This window comes from Adiantum capillus-veneris, chromosome 9, assembly GCF_014529385.1.
Source record: "Adiantum capillus-veneris isolate H3 chromosome 9, ASM1452938v2, whole genome shotgun sequence".
Lineage (NCBI taxonomy): Eukaryota > Viridiplantae > Streptophyta > Polypodiopsida > Polypodiales > Pteridaceae > Adiantum > Adiantum capillus-veneris.
The window spans coordinates 5,211,154-5,228,938 of NC_140939.1; positions in this window are offsets into that span (position 1 = coordinate 5,211,154).

Sequence of the window (17,785 nt, forward strand, 5' to 3'; positions counted from 1 at the left end):
GCATATATGTGTGTATAACTTTGTCACTGGTAAAACACGCATTGTATTCGCCATAGATGAAAGTTTTTATTGAAGACTATGTTTTCAAATGTCATGTTTGTCAAGCTAATAAAGCAAAGTGTCTTTGACTAGCAAGTTCATTACACCCATTGTAGATCCCTTCCAAGAAATGGGAAAGTATTTCCATGGACTTTATTGTGGGATTACCCAAAATATCTAGAGGTCATGATGCTAGATGGGTTGTAGTAGATCGCTTGACAAAGATGGTAAGATTTATCCCAACAAGGTACTATTATTGCCACACAGTTGAGTCATTGGTTTGTTGATTAGTCAGTGATAGAGACTCTGAGCTCACGAGTGAATTGTGGTAGTTGGTTTTTCAGAAGCCAAAAACAACTATGAACTTAAGTTCCTCATATCACTCTTAAATTGATGGTCAAAGTGAGAGAGTGGATCTTCGTGCATATGTCTCTAAGAGGCAGTCTTCCTGGGAGGATTATCTTCATATGATAGAATTTGCTTATAACAATGCAAAGCATTATTATTGGCTATAGTTCTTTCTGCCGATATATGGGCTCCAACCCAAATCTCCTATGATAGTTGGATTTTCATAGCTCACTCACGATGCAGCAAGAAATTTCTTGCAAGACATGCTTCGTGAAAAGTTCATTACACTCATTAATTTGAAGATTATGAGAATAGGAACATCATTACATCCTATCTAGTTGAGTTTGGTTACTTCACGTAACTCACTGATCAAGAGATTGTGAGAATAGGAAAGTAATCACAAACCAAACCCTATCTAAATCTTTGTTGGGTGTAATTGAATGAAGCTTTGCCTAGTTGTACTCGTTCGGTTCTTAGCATGCTTCTTATGCATCAAATTATTGCGCTTTGACTATTTCTAGTATTTGTGATGAAGAGGAACGTCTCTTGTTTGAAGAAGCACAAAATTCAAAAAATTGGATGGCTGCTATACCAAATGAATATGATGCACTTGTAAAGAACAAAACATGGTCTTTATGTGACTTGCCTCTTGGTAAGAAGGCCATTGGTACTGAGTGGGTTTACAAACTGAAACATAAGCGAGATGGTAGCATTGAAAGTTGTGCCCACACTTGGGGCAACGAGTTTGAGAGATAGAGAGTTTGGAGCTCCCTTGGTAATGGCGTCCGCATTGGGTGTTGCGTGGGGCGGTCATCGATGTTGTGGCAGCGTTCTCGGGCGATTTTGGGCGGCAGTGTGGCTGTCGCCAGGCATGTGAAGTGGGTGATGATGTGGCGGGGTGGTGCTCGTGGGGCCCAGTCACACTGGGAGGTCTTCCCCCCCGGGCCCCAAAAGCTTTTATGAGGGCAATCTCACAAGGGAGCAACGACAGCGCTGTCGTTGCGTCCCCTTGAGTAAAAGGGAAATCTCGTATGGAGAGAGAGAGAGAGAGAGAGAGAGAGAGAGAGAGAGAGAGAGAGAGAGAGAGAGAGAGAGAGAGAGAAAGAGAGAGAGAGAAGATCACCGTCCCTTCAAAAATTTTATAAGTGGGGTGCCTTGATGGACCAATCAAATGTGAGCTTCCAAAATTCGAGTGTGCCCTTTATAGCAGGCTGTAAAAAAACGTTTTGTGGGCTTCTTTTGTTTTTTCAGAGAGATGAAGCAAGACTAAGAGAGGCTTTTGATAGAAAAAGATTTGTAAATAGGGTTTTTTTGCAAGAGGAAGCCATCATTGTTGCATTTGGTGTCATTCCCCCCTCTCCCCCTTCTCGTTCGATTGCTCTTGTGCAATCCACAGTGTTGTGTGTGTATGTGTGGGTGTACGCCAAACCGGTTCTGTGTTGGGGGGAGAGAGAGAGAGAGAGAGAGAGAGAGAGAGAGAGAGAGAGAGAGAGAGAGAGAGAGAAGTATTGTGTGAGTAAAGGGCTATGGAATGAGTAGTGCGAAGTGAGTGTGCTTGCTTGCAGTGCTGCGAAGGGTGCATGAGTCAATGGAATGTGCATGCAAGGCCAAGCTGATGTGAATGGTCTTTTCTGAAGGTGAATTTGAGAGGACAGGGGTGTTGTGAATACCCTGAGGTACATAGGGGAATTGTTCTGTGTGCTGAGTGTGTTCCCCATTCCCCTCTCCATCTTCTAGTGCCCCCACTGAGGAGGTGCACTGATTGCTCCTTGGTTGACGTAAAGATGCAGTTTTGCATTAGAAATCATGGCAACACGGAGCTATGGTCCAATTTTCACATGTGAGGAGACTCCAAATGAATGGCTTGTAGATTTTAATTGTACATGTTGTCTTTGCGAATGCTGAATGAGGACAGTAGAATGCAAACTTTCCCATTAGTGATGCGCGATAAAGCTAAGTTATGGTTTGACGCTCTGGAGGGTGAGCCAAGGCAGGCATGGCCGGCTTTACGAACGATGTTTTTACATGATTTTTGCACCGAGGCATCCCCAATCGAGATGGATCCGAAGGTGAAGGCTTTAGAATAGGATGTAAGTGAGGAGTTTAATTTGTTTTTGGATCGTTTTGAAAAGTGTTGGCCAAAGCTTGCAATGGCTATGCAATTGGTCAATGGTGAGTATTTCAAGCTGGATAAGTTTATGGCGTGTTTGGATCCTAAAGTGCGAGAGAAAGTTTACTATGAAAGCCCGGAAAACTACAGTGGGGCGGTGTTGATTGCACGGTCAAAAAGCAAGAAGATCAAGAAGAAGATAGAACAGGGTATAATGGGTTACAAATATGATGGCACATGTTCAACCACAGAGTCCTCAAGAGGAAACCCAAGAGGAAAATCAGGGGGATAGGGCCATGATTGCCATTCCATAGCAATGGGTACGCACGGTTCAGACATGTTAGAGAAAATTCAAGAGTTGTGGCTAAGCGTGAGGGACAGGGGACAGCCAAGAAGAGGAAGGGCCAGGACGGTGGGCAGGGGCTATAATTGTGGTGAAGAGGGTCATTATGCTCTGCATTGTCCCCATTCTCCCAAGGAAAGAGGTGATATGTATCCGTTGTTTGGCAGGGGTAGGGGCCAAGGGTAGTTTAATGGTCAAAGGGAACAGCAGGTTGAGAACCCTATGCCACTGGCTCTACCGGACAAATGTGAGGTCCCGACGGTCAATTTTATAGGTGGATAAGCAAGATGTGGATGTTTTGGCTAGCAAGAGAGCCAAGGGTAAAAGGGAGACAAAGATTGAGTGGGAAACCAAGGCTCACAAGGGTAAAGAGAAGGTATATGAGGGGAAAGAGAGGCATGAGACTAGCAAGAGGAGGAGGCGTCGTAAGATCAAGCAGACGAACTTTCAACTTGGGTGTGGCCACCCAGAATATGACCTGGTAAGTGACGTTCAAATAAAAAATCTAATATCACTTTTAGACGGTTGTTGGCACTCAATCCTAAGTTAAGGTGACAGTGGTCTACAAGTCTTAGCATGAGGATACCAAGGGCCAAGGGTAATGTACATGTAGTGCCTTGAGGGTGGGAAGTCCTACGGATGTTCTTCCTCTAGTGGAAGCAATTATTGAAAAGAAGATGCAGGTGCATGCATACATAGATGGAGGAGCTCAAGTTTGTGTTATGACAGAAGTGGCTATGAGGATGGCCAACCATACTAAAGTGAGGTGTTTGGGTGTGGCTCAGGATGTGATGGTGAAGGGGATAGGAATAGAGAGTCTAATTGACCTTTTTGTGATGAAGGCAAATGATAACGCTTACCCTATCATCTTGGGGAGGCCGTGGCTATTAGCAATAGGGGCCAAGCAAGATTGGGAGAGCAGAGTGTTTACTTTGCCTGAAAAAGAGAAGGGAAGGCAATTAGTGATAACGCTTACCCTATCATCTTGGGGAGGCCATGGCTATTGGCAATAGGGGCCAAGCAAGATTGGGAGAGTAGAGTGTTTACTTTGCCCAACAAAGAGAAGGGAAGGAAAATAGTGCTAGACCTGAAGACTAAAGAAAGCAATTTTCATCCTATGGCAGAGCAGGAGATGACGGGGATACTACAACAAGCTATGAGTACGAGACCGAGACAGCTTATGATGAGGGATTTAATTTGATAACATGAACAAGATAAGATGCACGTTGCCCATGCGGCACCGTTAATGACACCCTAATGTAATTTAGTTGTAAATTACGGAGTTTAAACTCCTTTACAGCGGGTTAACCTGACTGAAAAATGATACTTAGAGAAAATAGTTGAGAAAAATACGTAGAAGAAGTGTAAGCAGATGGGGCCGATGTGATCTCGATGACAATAAAGTATGCCACCATATTGGCCTTCCCCAAAAAAACTCCCTCCTCTTGATCTCCTTCCTCTTCCAAAAGCTCTTTGTTCTTGCTCTCTCGAAGGAAAACTCTCCGCTCAATAAAATTCTCAACAACACCAAAAAAAAATGCCAAATCTTTTTGGTTTTTAGAGCCCATCCGCTCGTTTTTTAGTAAACCCAAGGAGCATCGGACACTTGTCCCTTCAATTTCAAGTTTTTGCATGTGGAACCGCCCTTATAGGGGAGTGGAATCCTTCTCTCTCTCTCTCTCTCTCTCTCTCTCTCTCTCTCTCTCTCTCTCTCTCTCTCTCTCTCTCTCTCTCTCTCTCTCTCTCTCTCTCTCCCCCCATGTGACTGCTCCCCTCCTCGACCACTAGCAATATCGCTTGTGGTGGGGGGACTTTGCCCTCAAAAAGTTAGTGCCCCTACGGCATGGGAGTGAACCCCAGTGGGATGCCACGTCAACAACGGCACGACACTAACACCGCCAATAATGGTTGCACAACCACACAGCCATGCGTCACCTACGGGTGCCAAAATCACCATCGGCAACCACTTGTGCAACGTACATAGTGCTCCCGCCATGACCACCACTTGAGAGAGCTCTCTCTCCTTTTTGCTTACCTACAGTGGGTCATGCATTAGGCTATATACCCTTCCTCTGTGCGTTTTGCCTTTGCATGCGGGATTATCTCCCTCCCTTCCTTGCTACATGGTGGCATCTCGTGGAGTAGCCCTTCAAGATCCACAAAACCACCATAGGAAGCAAAAAAAAAGTGTTTTTGTCCCCGTTTTTGTCCCTTGCTTCCACCTTCTGCAGAGGAATGCTCAGGAACTTGGTGACCTAGCCATCATGCCTTGATGAAACTCAATCGCCCCAACTTCAAACAGCTTTTCCTTTGCTGACTTTTGACTTTCTCGAACCCGCCAATTGAGGCAGTCAAAACCAAGAAAAGTCATCCGTTAATAACTGGCAACGACCTCAACTCGCATTATCTTGCTGATCCGCACTCCGATTGACAAACCGTAAATTTCTATAGCCTTCACTTGCCACATACTTTGCATAAAAACCCTGACGAGGCTTCAAATCCTTCAGGTGACACATTAACCAAGGCGACCAATATGGTACATAATTGGCCCCCGATAAAACTTAAGCTGACAGTATCTTGGCAACCAAAACTCTGATTGCCAATCTAAAAAGACCGATGCACTCCACAAGATGAGCACTTTAGGCCCACCTATAGTTGCCCAATCCGGTACAAATCTGCAAACCGCTCAAACTTCAAATTGGCATAACTTCCTATCCGTAGCTCCAATTGACGAACCTTAAAGTCAGGCCTATATAGCACTTTAAGTACTGCAATTGTAATCAATAAACTTCCATCTATGACTATTTCAAGAATACTATCTTTTAGTATTAGCAAGGCAACTTTTGGCCCTTTTAAGCCGCATCTGGTATACTTTTAGCTTAAAATTGGCTTGTTATCAAGCCCTGACCACTGATCACTAATTACATAGCCTTTAAACATTTCAAAGAAGCTTAATCTGCATCCTTTTTCTCACTTTCCCTCCATGAAAGCGGAGCTGTAGGACATCCATTCCCTCTGAACCTGCACAGTCTCCAATCTGCTCCAATTGCACTTAATCAGCTTTATCAAAAGCATCATCAAACACATCGTCCGATACACCTTATCGCTTCTTGTACAACTTGATCCTTTTTCTTGCAATAGCCACCTTGAGCACAGTGCCATCAAGTTCGCATAATTGATATGTTGCATTATCAAAAACATGAAGCACTATATATAGTCCAAACCATCATTTAACCATTTTTTGCATAGCAGTATATTGATTCTCCAGGCTATTGTGATAAACAAGTACCCTGTTGCCGTCTTTGATAGCATAAGGTCGTAGGTCGTAGTCTTTGCTTCCCATTGAATGTTGCTTTTTTCTTCAACCTTGCTTCCTTAAGCTTCTCTTTAGCCTGTTCGATATTTTCTTGACGCCTCTCAAGTTGGTGAATACATAAAGCAAGAAAATCTTCTGTAGACATACCCTATTCCCATGGCATTATGGTCCAAGTCATAGCCGCTTCCTTTGTAGGCATAATGGGTTTTTGCCCATACATCAACTCAAATGGCATAAATCCTATAACAAAATTTTGTGTAGTACGATCAACCCACAAAGCAAATGATAAGAGTTTAGGCCGATCACCAAAATGCCCTTGACACGCCTTTGCTAAAGCTTTAACAATAGGCGGATGCTCTCTTTACTTTTCCCATTACCTTCTGGATTGTATGTTGTAGGGAGAGCCAATTTAATGCCCATACAAGCGAAATACACTCGAGCTTCATCTGCATCCAACTCTTCTCTATCAACAATGATTCTGCCAACACATCCATTCCTAGAAATAACATCTTCAAGCAAGAACTTGCATACTAAACTGGTTACTTTGGTACGCAAATCTCTGCCTTCAACCTGGTTAGTAAGATCTTCTCTGGCAAGAACAATGTACCTCATTTTCCACACACCTACTGGCATCGTAATCAGGCCCACCACCCACTTGTAGTGCATAGCTAGTGGATAGTTGGGATGCAATCCATCTCGATGCGCACATTAGAATATTGTTGATGTCCACAATCTACCAAGGAGTAGTGAACAGATTCAACTTCTCAGTTGATTTCAAACAATTTTGAACATGGTAGATTGCATTTGTCAACATTGGCTACTAGGTTCAACAGTTTTCATGCAAAGTCTAACCAAGGGGTTTGACATTGCAGAAGCTAACCAAGGGGTTTGGATTGCAAAGGCAGCACCCAGGGTTACCAGTTTCTAATGCTTTTTTTCACTAATCTTTCATTTAGTGCTCAATAGGTCACCAATTTATTACCTCTTCAAGGGTGGTTTTATGATAAGGCATCTTCTTTTCAGTTGTATCTTTTAGGTTTGCAAAGTGTACGTAACTACGGGCACGTGAGTGCTATGTTTAACCTCCAAGTATGCATATCCTTTGGTTTTGTTCCTTTTTGAGTATGCTTTGCTTGACTTTTTCAAGTTGGATGAATAAGCTAGAATGATTTCATCCATTTTTCTCTTTAAAGACATGACAAGGTCATGTAAGAGCAAAGAATTTTGGGCTGCAGTGTCCCAATACATTTTTGCATTATGTAGTTATGGACCTATATGTAAGTTTTTCTTTAGCACACGTTGTCAATTGGGATACAACATGGTCTAGGAACTCAAGGAGTTCGATTTTGCCACAGTGGAGCAAGGGTAATGAGGATCCCTCTCACTCATGTTGCTGAGTGTTTATAATTACCTCCACCCACACATACATCTCGTACTTGAAGAGTGTTCTTTTTTTAGACATCCTTATTTGAGTCATCTTCCACATGTGGACAATATGAGTAGCTGTGACTGACACTGGTGCCCGCTATTTTAATTATGTGTTGCAACAAAGTCCCCCGATGCTAGTCAAATTCATTTTCTAGACCATTTTGAGCACGTAGCATCATGAACAATTCTAGTGGCCAAGAATTGTCGGGTACTTAGAATGACTTGTTAAGGTTACAAGTGCTGCTAAACAACATTAACGAATGCTTGTTTATGCATATAGCAAGGCTATGTGTTGTTAATGAAAATGTTTCATTGTTTGTACCTAGAAGTTACTTATGTTTCACATTCTATTATCGTTCAAATGTTTCAACAAGGTTTGTAAATGATTGCACTAGAAACTATTTAGTTTCTTTTCAGGACTATTTATGCTCCTCTTTCATGTGTGCTGTGAGCATCATATTCATGATAAGTATTGGCAAGTATGGTCATGGATATGCAGGTTCACATATGTTTTTGCTAAATGCATGCACACTAGGTGTTATGGGCCCTAGTGTTTAGCAAAGATTGACTTGGAACGGCATGCACATTCATGACATAGATCATTCCTCAGCAACGTTGTAAGGCATTGTGATCCCTGTTTACCAGTAATTTTGGAAGACTGTCTGTAAATGGTGGGGAGACACACCAATATAGTCATTTATCCAAAGAGGATAGGCAGATTACAAGTGTAACCTTGTGCTAAAGGATATGCAAAGCACGTATGTTAGCACCAAGCGATCCAATTAGAAAGTATTTATCACTCCAGTTGGAGTTTTCTTACCATAAGGTAAAGCATGTTTGCGACTAGGTTTAGTCTCTTCATATATAAGTCAGGTTCTCAACCTTGAACACTAGTTATGGTGGGGTTCTTTATTGATGAAGATTGATAACAAGTCAAGGACGTATACTTTGCTGATGAGTTATGTCAGCTAGTTACTTTCATGGATAGTGAAAAGAGGTACGCTTTTGGGTACATCTTAGATGTGATAGCTTGTTTACTTAAGTGAGTTTTAAATGGAGTCTATATGCTATGTTGGTTATGGCCCGGTTACACAAGAATGTGAAAAAGGGATAACAATGTGGACAATCAAGATACTATTCTTGATTTCATTGAACCTCCTATTGAATTGTGCTTCGGTTAAAAGGATAGTTGGATCCATGAAGGATGTCATTGTCAAAAACTTTAGTGTTTTTTATGATGCTATCACCACTTTTGTTTTTGAGGACAAAAACGCTTCTCCAAGGGGGGAGTAATGTAAGGCCAAGGAAAAACCCAGGGGGATCACTGACCTAGGACAAGGGCTAGCTGCAAGGTGTCGACAAGGGAATACTATATATGGAGGGCCAAGGGCCTACTTAAAGGGTGGTAGGGCGGATGTGTTTCCATGGAAGTTCCCTGGGTCTCATAAAGGGAAGCACAATATGAAGTGGGTGTTGGAATCACAAGAGTTTAGTTTGAGTTTATAATTGACCATACTAGTCCGGACCTGGAGGGTGCTTTTACTATGTGGTATGATGGAGCCTATCAAAGAGTGGTACAAAAGGTAGGAGGTGGTGTGGTGATACAGGACCCACAAGGCAAAGTTATCTTCTCAAAGGCTTGTGATCTTGAAGATTTCTGCACCAACAAGGAGGTGGAGTACCTTACGCTTCACTTGGTCTGAAGCAATGTGTGGAGTTTGACATATCTAGGCTGGTAGTCAAAGGTGATGCGTTGTTGGTTATCAAGCAGATTTTAGGACAGTGGCAGGTAAAGAGGGATCTCCTTAAGCATTGGTTTTTCTCCATTAAAATCTTTTGAATTTTTTTGAAGCCGTTCAGTTCAAGCATGTTAAAAGGGAACAAAATCAAGAAGTGGACCGGTTAGCTAGCAGCAAAGTATAGGTACATGTTGCAGTTTTGACACCAGCCACTTATGTAGGTAGGGGGGCTTTGAAAAAGGTGGATGATTTTTTGAGTACAGGTCAATGTTTGGAGGGTCTCTCCAAGCTGCAGAAAAGAAGGGTTGTTCAAAAGGCTCGTAAGTTTACTTTGGTGGGTGTTGACCCTGCACGAGATCATAACTTGTACTTATGTTTGATCAATCAACACTTATTAGTCGGATGTTAGTGAGTCAGAGTTTTGATAAGTCGGATTTTGGTCAATCGGATGTAACTATTATAACTGCCAGAAGTTCCTATTTAAAGGTCATGCTGGTTCACGCGAGTATGTAATTTTGGGCTGAAATGGAAGTTATCCTTAGACCAAGATGAATCAAACTGTGTAGTCTCTTGCTCTATGATTCATGTTTGTTCTTCAGTCTGCTTTGTCGAGATTGGTAAATGGTGAAATGCTGATGAGTTGAATGTGTTTAGCTTTGTCTAACTCTGTCTTTGGTGTGCGTGACATGTTGTCAACACCTAAGTTCTGTGTGTGTTGATGAACCCCAACACTTTGGCGATCCTGCTGTTGTGAATCTATGGAGAATCATGTATGTCACAACAAGAGAGGAGAGTAGGTAGAGTTTATTATACTAGGGCACACGCGAGAGCAGGAAACCCTGATATTGATCCTTTTTATTATCATGTTGCCTCTGATGGAGAGGAGGAGTTCAGTGACAGTGAACAAGAGTTATTGAACCAAGGGGCTGAGGGTTCTGTGAGAGCATATGGGAGGCATGTGAGACAATTTGTTGGAGCAATTGCCTTGACAGGAAGACCTGCAAGGACAAGAAGAAGGCCTCAATTTGACCCACTACAGGGGGCTACCAGGCAAAGACCTAGGAGACCACCCAAAAATCCTCCCATGGCCCATCCAAACCCTATGGTGAAAGCAGCCAAATTTAGAGGAAAGTTGAAAGAAGATGCAGACTGTCATGCTGCCCAGTTTGAAACAAAGTGGCAGGCTAGTGGTTATTAGGCCTTGCATAATAACCAAACAAAGATGGAGAAATTTGCAACTACATTAGAAGGCAAAGCCATGAGTTGGTTTAGCCAATATGGTATAGCCCATTTTGCTACCTATAATGCTTTGAAAGCAGCCTTTTTACATAGATTCAGAAAGAAGAAGACTCCTACAGACAACATGCAGAAAGTAGCAACAAAATTCTGGTTAAAATTCTGAAAAAGATTGTGCAGGATGATCATATTGAAGACCTGACCCAAGTAGGAAAAGGAAGGTTATGTCCATCTTTGTGCTTCTTATCCTAATCTATTTGCAATGGAGTATAAGGATTTGCAAGGAGCAAAGGGAGTAAAGCAAAAGATTATACTTAAGGAGGAGTACAAGCCAAAAGCACAGAAGCTAAGGAAGTTAGGTGAGATTCAAAAGGAGGCGTTATGGTAGGAGACAAACCACTTGTTAGATGTAGGAAACATATACCCCGTAAAGGAGTCGAAGAGGGTTATCCAATGGTTATAACTCCTAAAAAGCATGGGAAATGGAGAATATGCGTCGACTACAAGACATTGAATGCGGCTACTAGGAGGAATCACTACCCTTTTTCGTTCCAAGAGGAGATTTTAAAAGAGGTAGTAGGGTATGAAAGTATTCAATTATGGATGGATTTTAAGGATACTTCCAGATAGGTATTGCACTTGAGGACCATCTGATGATGTTTATTTCTCCTTAGGGATGCTTTGCCTATCATAGGATTCCATTTGGTTTAGTGAATGCCTATACTACATTCTAGGGTTGGATGAACAAGGTATTTGGTCCATATTTGGGCAAGTTCATCAAGGTGTTCATGGATGATATTGGTTGCTATAGCTCCAGGTCAGAGCACCTATCAAAGTTGTAATTGTGTTTCTAGAGGCTCAATGAGGAAGGTGGAAAATTGAACCCTAAGAAGTGCAAGATGGCACAACCTCAAGCTCATCTATTAGGCCACATGATGTCTCAAAATAGGATAGAAGCTGATCCAGAGAAAGTTAAGGCTCTAGTGTTGATGGAGCCTCCGTCAAGTAACCAAGATTTTTCTTTCATCATGCATAAGATGAAGTACTTCTCACAATGTTTTTGAATGCTATCGCAATACATTTACCCTTTGCAAAAGACGACTCAACAGGTACATGGTTTCTTTTGGGCTGAAGAAACACAAGAGGCTTTTAACAAGGTAAAGGAGGTTCTATGTCAGTTACTAGCTATATGTCCTCCAAATTGAGAGGATCATTTCTATATTGCTATGATGATTGGTACTATAGCTATTGGTGTTGTGCTATTGCAAAAGGTAGGCAAGAGGTACAAGCCCATTTATTTTGAGAGCAAGGTAATAAGTCCTGGGGAAATGACCTATATCGAAGCACAGCAATGGGTGATGACTGTGGTTTTTGCTTGCAGGAAGTCCAAAGTGCATCTAATTGTGTGCAAGTTTTACGTGCTTGCATCTAATAATTTATTGCATGAGGCGTGTTGCATCTGAAGCTAGGGAAGCACATTATGAAGTGGGTGCTGGAGCTAAAGGAGTTTGACTTTGAGTTCAAGATTGATCATACTAGCCGGTCCCACGTAGAATTTTCTTTGGTCAATAAGGAGTTGATTTGCCGGTTTATCAGAGGATGGTACAAGATGAAGCTAAAGAGGAGCCTCATCTGGAAGGCGCTTTTACTTTCTGGTTTGATGAAGCTTATTGAATAGTGGTGAAGAAGGCAGGAGGTGGTGTGGTGATATAGGACCCACAAGGCAATGTTATCTTCTCAAAGGCGTACTGTCCACATTAACAATCATGCAGAGTACCTTACTCTTCATTTGGGTCTGAAGCAGCGTGTGGAGTTTGGCATCTCCTGATTAGTAGTCAAAGGTGATGCGTTGTTAGTAATCAAGCAGATTTTAGGCCAATGGCTGGTAAAGAGGGATTCCCTTAAACATTGGTTTTTTGCCATTAAGAAGCCATTCAAGTTCTTTGAAGAGGTCCAATTTAAGCACATCAAGAGAGAATAGAATCAAGAAGTGGACCAGTTAGCTAGCAACAAGGTATAGGTACAGGTTGCAGTTCTGTATGTGACACCAACTCCTTATCCAAGTAGGGAAACTTTGAAGGAGGTGGATGATTTCGTTAGCATAGGCCAATGCCCAGAGGGTCCCTCCAAGCTACAAAAAAGAAGGGTGGTTCAAAAAGCTCGCAGGTTTACTTTGGTTGGTGAAGACCTGATGACTTATGGTAGAGACGAGGTTCTGAGAAGGGTGCTTTTCAAGCAAGAGATAGGCATGGTGCTGAAGCAATGCCATGAAGAAAGTGGACATCAAGGTAAGAATTAGGTGCTATTTTGGGTGCTGAGAGCAGGTTTTTGGTGGCCCTCGATAGTACGAGATGTACACTATTGGTGCAAATCTTGTCACGTATGTCAAACCATGGGGAAAAGGAGACTAATACAAGAGACACACGGAGCTATTATGTCTCACAGTGCTTTTGAGAAAGTGGGGATTGGATGCCATCAATCCTCTCCGTAAGTTAACAAGTGGGAGTAGTACATTGTGGCTGCCACTGACTACCTCATTAGAGGGGTTGAGGCCAAAGCAGTTAAGGAGGTAAAAGCTCATGTTGTGGCTGAGTTTGTCTTTGATCACATTTGCTGCCATTTTGGAGTTCCATGGGTGCTCGATTTTTATAGGGGCCAGGGATTTAGAAGCAAGTTAATACGCACATTGGTCGAAAAGCTAGGCATTCAACATTGTTTTTCTTTGCCCTATCATCCCCGACACAATGATTTAGTGGAAAGCCCCGATGGGAAAATCATTAAGATGTTGAAGAGACAGAGTGGGAAACAAAATCTAGAGAAGTTCTTATGGGCATACATAACATCCTACAAGGTGGCTACGAACTTCACTCCATTTGAGTTGGTTTATGGTAAAGAGGTAGCCATGCCATCCAATAGGTGGTTTTATAGCAACGAGAGAAATGGTTTGCAACGGTCAATCAAAATCTTCCTGATAAGAGGATACAAGAAGGGGATCTGGTGATGAAATATGAAAGATACTTGGCTTTCACTTTTCAAATAAAGTTCATAAAGAAGTGGATGGGTCCATATAAGGTGCAAAAGGCCTTTCCCACGGGACCTACCAACTACTAAGGGCAAATGACAAGCTTCTTACGCACAAGGTGAACATTGTGCGGCTCAAGCTGTACTTTGATAGGGGCTTAGTGCTTGATTTGCATCAAATTGTAGCCAAGGGGGGTGGAAAACCCCCTTAAGAAAGATAAAGCATGGAGAGGTTGAAGCTTTTGTACATATCTTGTACATATAGTTTTGGTTTGCAAGCACATTTGGTTACTAGTTTGGTGTGACACTACTTAAGTTTTGTACATATGTCTTTGGCTGAATGTTCAACCAGGGGGTTGGACAATGATGGTGCAACCAAATTTGGTCGAGGCTAAAAGGGTTCAAGGAGGTGTTGGATGCCTATATAGGTGCATGGAAAAGTGTTCAAGCAGGCGTGAAGACCCTAGGCAAGCAAAGGGAAATTTAAGGTGGGTTTTTAGACCAAGAAGGGCTCCAAAGTGGGCCAATTGGGATGGGAGGTCTAGGTTTTTGAAGTGTTGAAGTTGTGCTTTGGAGTGTGGTGCTTGAGATGCTTTACAAGATGGTCCATACGGCTCCTAAAACGGAGTTCCAATGTCAGAGTCATGACTGTCCAAAGGTGGAATGCTTTGCAGATCCGCGACGAATAGGGTGTTAGGTATTCAAGCCCGGATTTAATGGTCTAAGCCCGTGGGAAACTCCCCTTATAGCATGCAGAGGAAATTCCAATCTATATGGAGTTTGCATGACACTTTTACTATATTAATAAGATTTTTACAAAGGAATTATAATCAAGAATAGCATTGCTTTTTTGTTTCCTCTGTGTTGTATATGTTCTCTCTCTCTCTCTCTCTCTCTCTCTCTCTCTCTCTCTCTCTCTCTCTCTCTCGTTCTTTGCTTCTACCGTCTATCTCACCATGGCCTGCCCAAGGTATCTGTTACCCACTAGCATCCACTTCTAGTAGTCATGAGCCGGGCTTGTCGGTCCAATAGGAAAAGGGTAAGAGTGATCGCCGATGAGAGGCGCACTCTAACTGGAACATTCAAGGGTCAGTTGGCTAAGCATGGGCGCCCAAGTGTGAATGGGTGAGCTCATATAAAAGTCACCTAAACCTAAAAAACACTCATTCTCTCATTTGTGCAATTGAAGAGTGCTCTTGCTCCATCTCCATCTTCTTCTTCTTCATCTCCTTGTGTGTGTGTGTGTGTGTGTGTGTATGCGTGAGAGTGAGAGAGAGAGAGAGAGAGAGAGAGAGAGAGAGAGAGAGAGAGAGAGAGAGAGAGAGTGCAATCAAGCATTACGACGATGTCATGGCGGCACTGAGGCGGTTGAGCACGATAGGGTGGTAGCTCCTTCTTCTTCGCGGAGAGGAATCCTCCACGAAGGCGAGTGTAGGGTGGTGAGTGACACACCCTTGCTCTCTTGAGCCTGGTAGATTAGTTTGGTTGTGTGCTTGCAGCCATTTGTGACTCGCACAGTGTATGGCAAGTCCCTTGCATTGACACGTGCAATAGACGCGCACATTTTTGGTGCCGTTGTTGAGGAAATGCCCTGCATTAAGCTCGAGTAGCACTCTATGCTACTTTGTGGTGCATTATGAAATGTAGGAAAGGTAGAGAAAGAAGGTGTGTGGCTTGTTGAGAAGGATTTGTGACCTTTGTTTTGCTACAGTGTATTGTTTTTGTTAATAAGGTGTTGAAAGGTACTGTGTTTTCTCTATTGATAAGGTGTTAGAATTAAGGTAGTAGATCTATAATGTAATTTCTGTGTAAAGTACAGTAAGTAAATATGTTAGCTAATGAGTTGCTGTAGTACTGTGTTAGTGTGTAACAAAAACTCTATTAGTTGTAAGTAGCTAGGTTAGGTGTGTGTGTGTGTGTGTGCTCGCGCGCGCAGCGCGGCCGCGGTGACCTTATCTCCAAAAAAATAAAAATAAAAATAAATAATTAATTAATAATAAATAAATAAATTTTTTAAAAAGGTAGGACCGGGATCAAGAATATTCCCCAGGCCCAAGCCCAAGCCCACGCTTAGGCTCAGGCCTCAGTCACCCTTTAGAATTACTTATTTTAGCTTCACGCCTAAGTAAAAATTGACCTTTTTGAGGATCGAAGCTTCGGATAACCGAACGTTGTGCTGTAAAGCACACCACGACCCCCTGAGCAATACGCCTGTTTCGAGCTATCACACGCTTTAATCCAAAAACCGATCATTAAAAATATTAAAAAACATCAAAAACGAGTGAAAACGGGGTGCAAAACGTCCAAAAAATGAGGCGTTTAACCTTCGAGGGTATTCATCGATGCTTGCAAGGTGCCAAAGGTACATGCATCTGCGCTCTGGTCGTGTGCTAGACGGCGAGCAACTAGCGAGCATTTTGACTTACGCGAGTTCTCCATACCCACCTACTTTAGGTTCTGGGCCCTCGACGGGAACCGAAGGTAGTACCACTCAGGATCCGCATATAGTGTCTAGTGACTCTTTCTCTAACTATGATGTCATGGAGGGTTATCTAATGCCCATCTAATGCCCAATCCTGATAGCTCAAGCCAAGACATGCATGCCATGGACCCACGGTCCGGGCCGAGCGTGCTTAGTCGCTTGAAGGGAACCTTTAGTAGAGCCACTCGCTCTGAACATGGAGCTAACGATGTAAATGAGGGGGGTGGGGAAGTAAATTCACCATTCATGACTAACATAGACCCTATGCTCTTAGAGAGTGTGCACGTGAATACTCCATTCAGTGCACCCCCTGACTCTTCAGAGATACTCCCTCCGAGGTTATATTACCTGATGGTAGAAGCCTTGCCGAACTACAAGAAGTTGAGTGGTATATCATTGCAGCTAGGGAAAAGGAAATCGAGAGCTTACGCAAGGCGGAACAACGAAGAGAGTTAAAAGTGAAATCCCCTATGTCAATATCTTTGCTAGGAGAGCAATAGAGTGCTCCTGAATTAGCGACCACTAAGGGTCAACCCATAGAGAGCCACATTGCATCTAGTTCAAAAGATACCCCTAGCACCTCAATCCTAGATGGAGCGTTCTTAAATGAGAACTGGGAGTACAAACTACAAACGAAAACTCTAACCGACCTATACACAGGTCACACCTATCACGTGGGCTGATTAGATGTACTACAATCCCCAATGGGTGCTACTAGTGTGGAGGATCAACAACAAAGAGTTTGTGAGGTTATCCATAGGGTTATTGAGCTAGAGAGACAGAACAAGGGGATCCACATGCCTTCAACGGGTCTCATAAGATTCTTGGATACAGGGAAGGCTAAACAACCAACTTTATCGCAAATGGAGACTCCCTCGGTAAGTTCGATGGATCCTCCAGATGTTGTTTTGCCAAGGGTCTCAGTGCAATCTGAGCCCACAAGTGATAGCTTACTTTTCCAAGTCTAGCTCATCTTTCCCTTGATGACACCACGGATACCATGCCTACCCCAATGATGGGCATGCCAAGAAACATGCCATGGACCTCATTTGTTAGTAAAGCACCACTACATGGTAGCTCAATGCCTGCAACAATACCTACAAGTGTATACCAATCGTATACACCTATAGGTCCTCGTACTCATGTAGCCCCTACCCCTCCCATTGTTTCAACAACCTATGCTCCAGAACCAAAACACCCAAGTTATTATTTCCATGGGACCATACCAGCTAGCATTAGCATGCCACATTCGACGACTGCTATGCCTAGGGCCACACATATGAACTTTGGGCCACCACATGACACAACACTGTAACAAACATGGAGCCCAAGGGCTTCCTACGCGCCAAGCCCAATGCCAATACCTACTCCACATGTAGTCTCTGGAGCGCCTTCACCCACGGTGCCTACTCACTTAGGTGACTTGGCAACATTTGCTGTAACGTTTAATGGTCTAGTAACTTGTGTGTAGCGGAAAATAACATGAACATAGTGAGCATTTCATTAGAATAGCTTCCTAATGAGAATAACAAGAGTGCTTGGGTGGAGAGCGCAACAAAAAGTACAACACCTAGTTAGATAGCATGAACAATACTTCAAAAAGAGAGAGAAATTAAGCAATTGACAACAATTGAGGATCAGATTTGCATGAGCCGCCCCCGCCCCCCCCGCCAAAAGGCTTTGTATTATGGTTTCTTCCATCAAGAGAGACATTTTACAATAC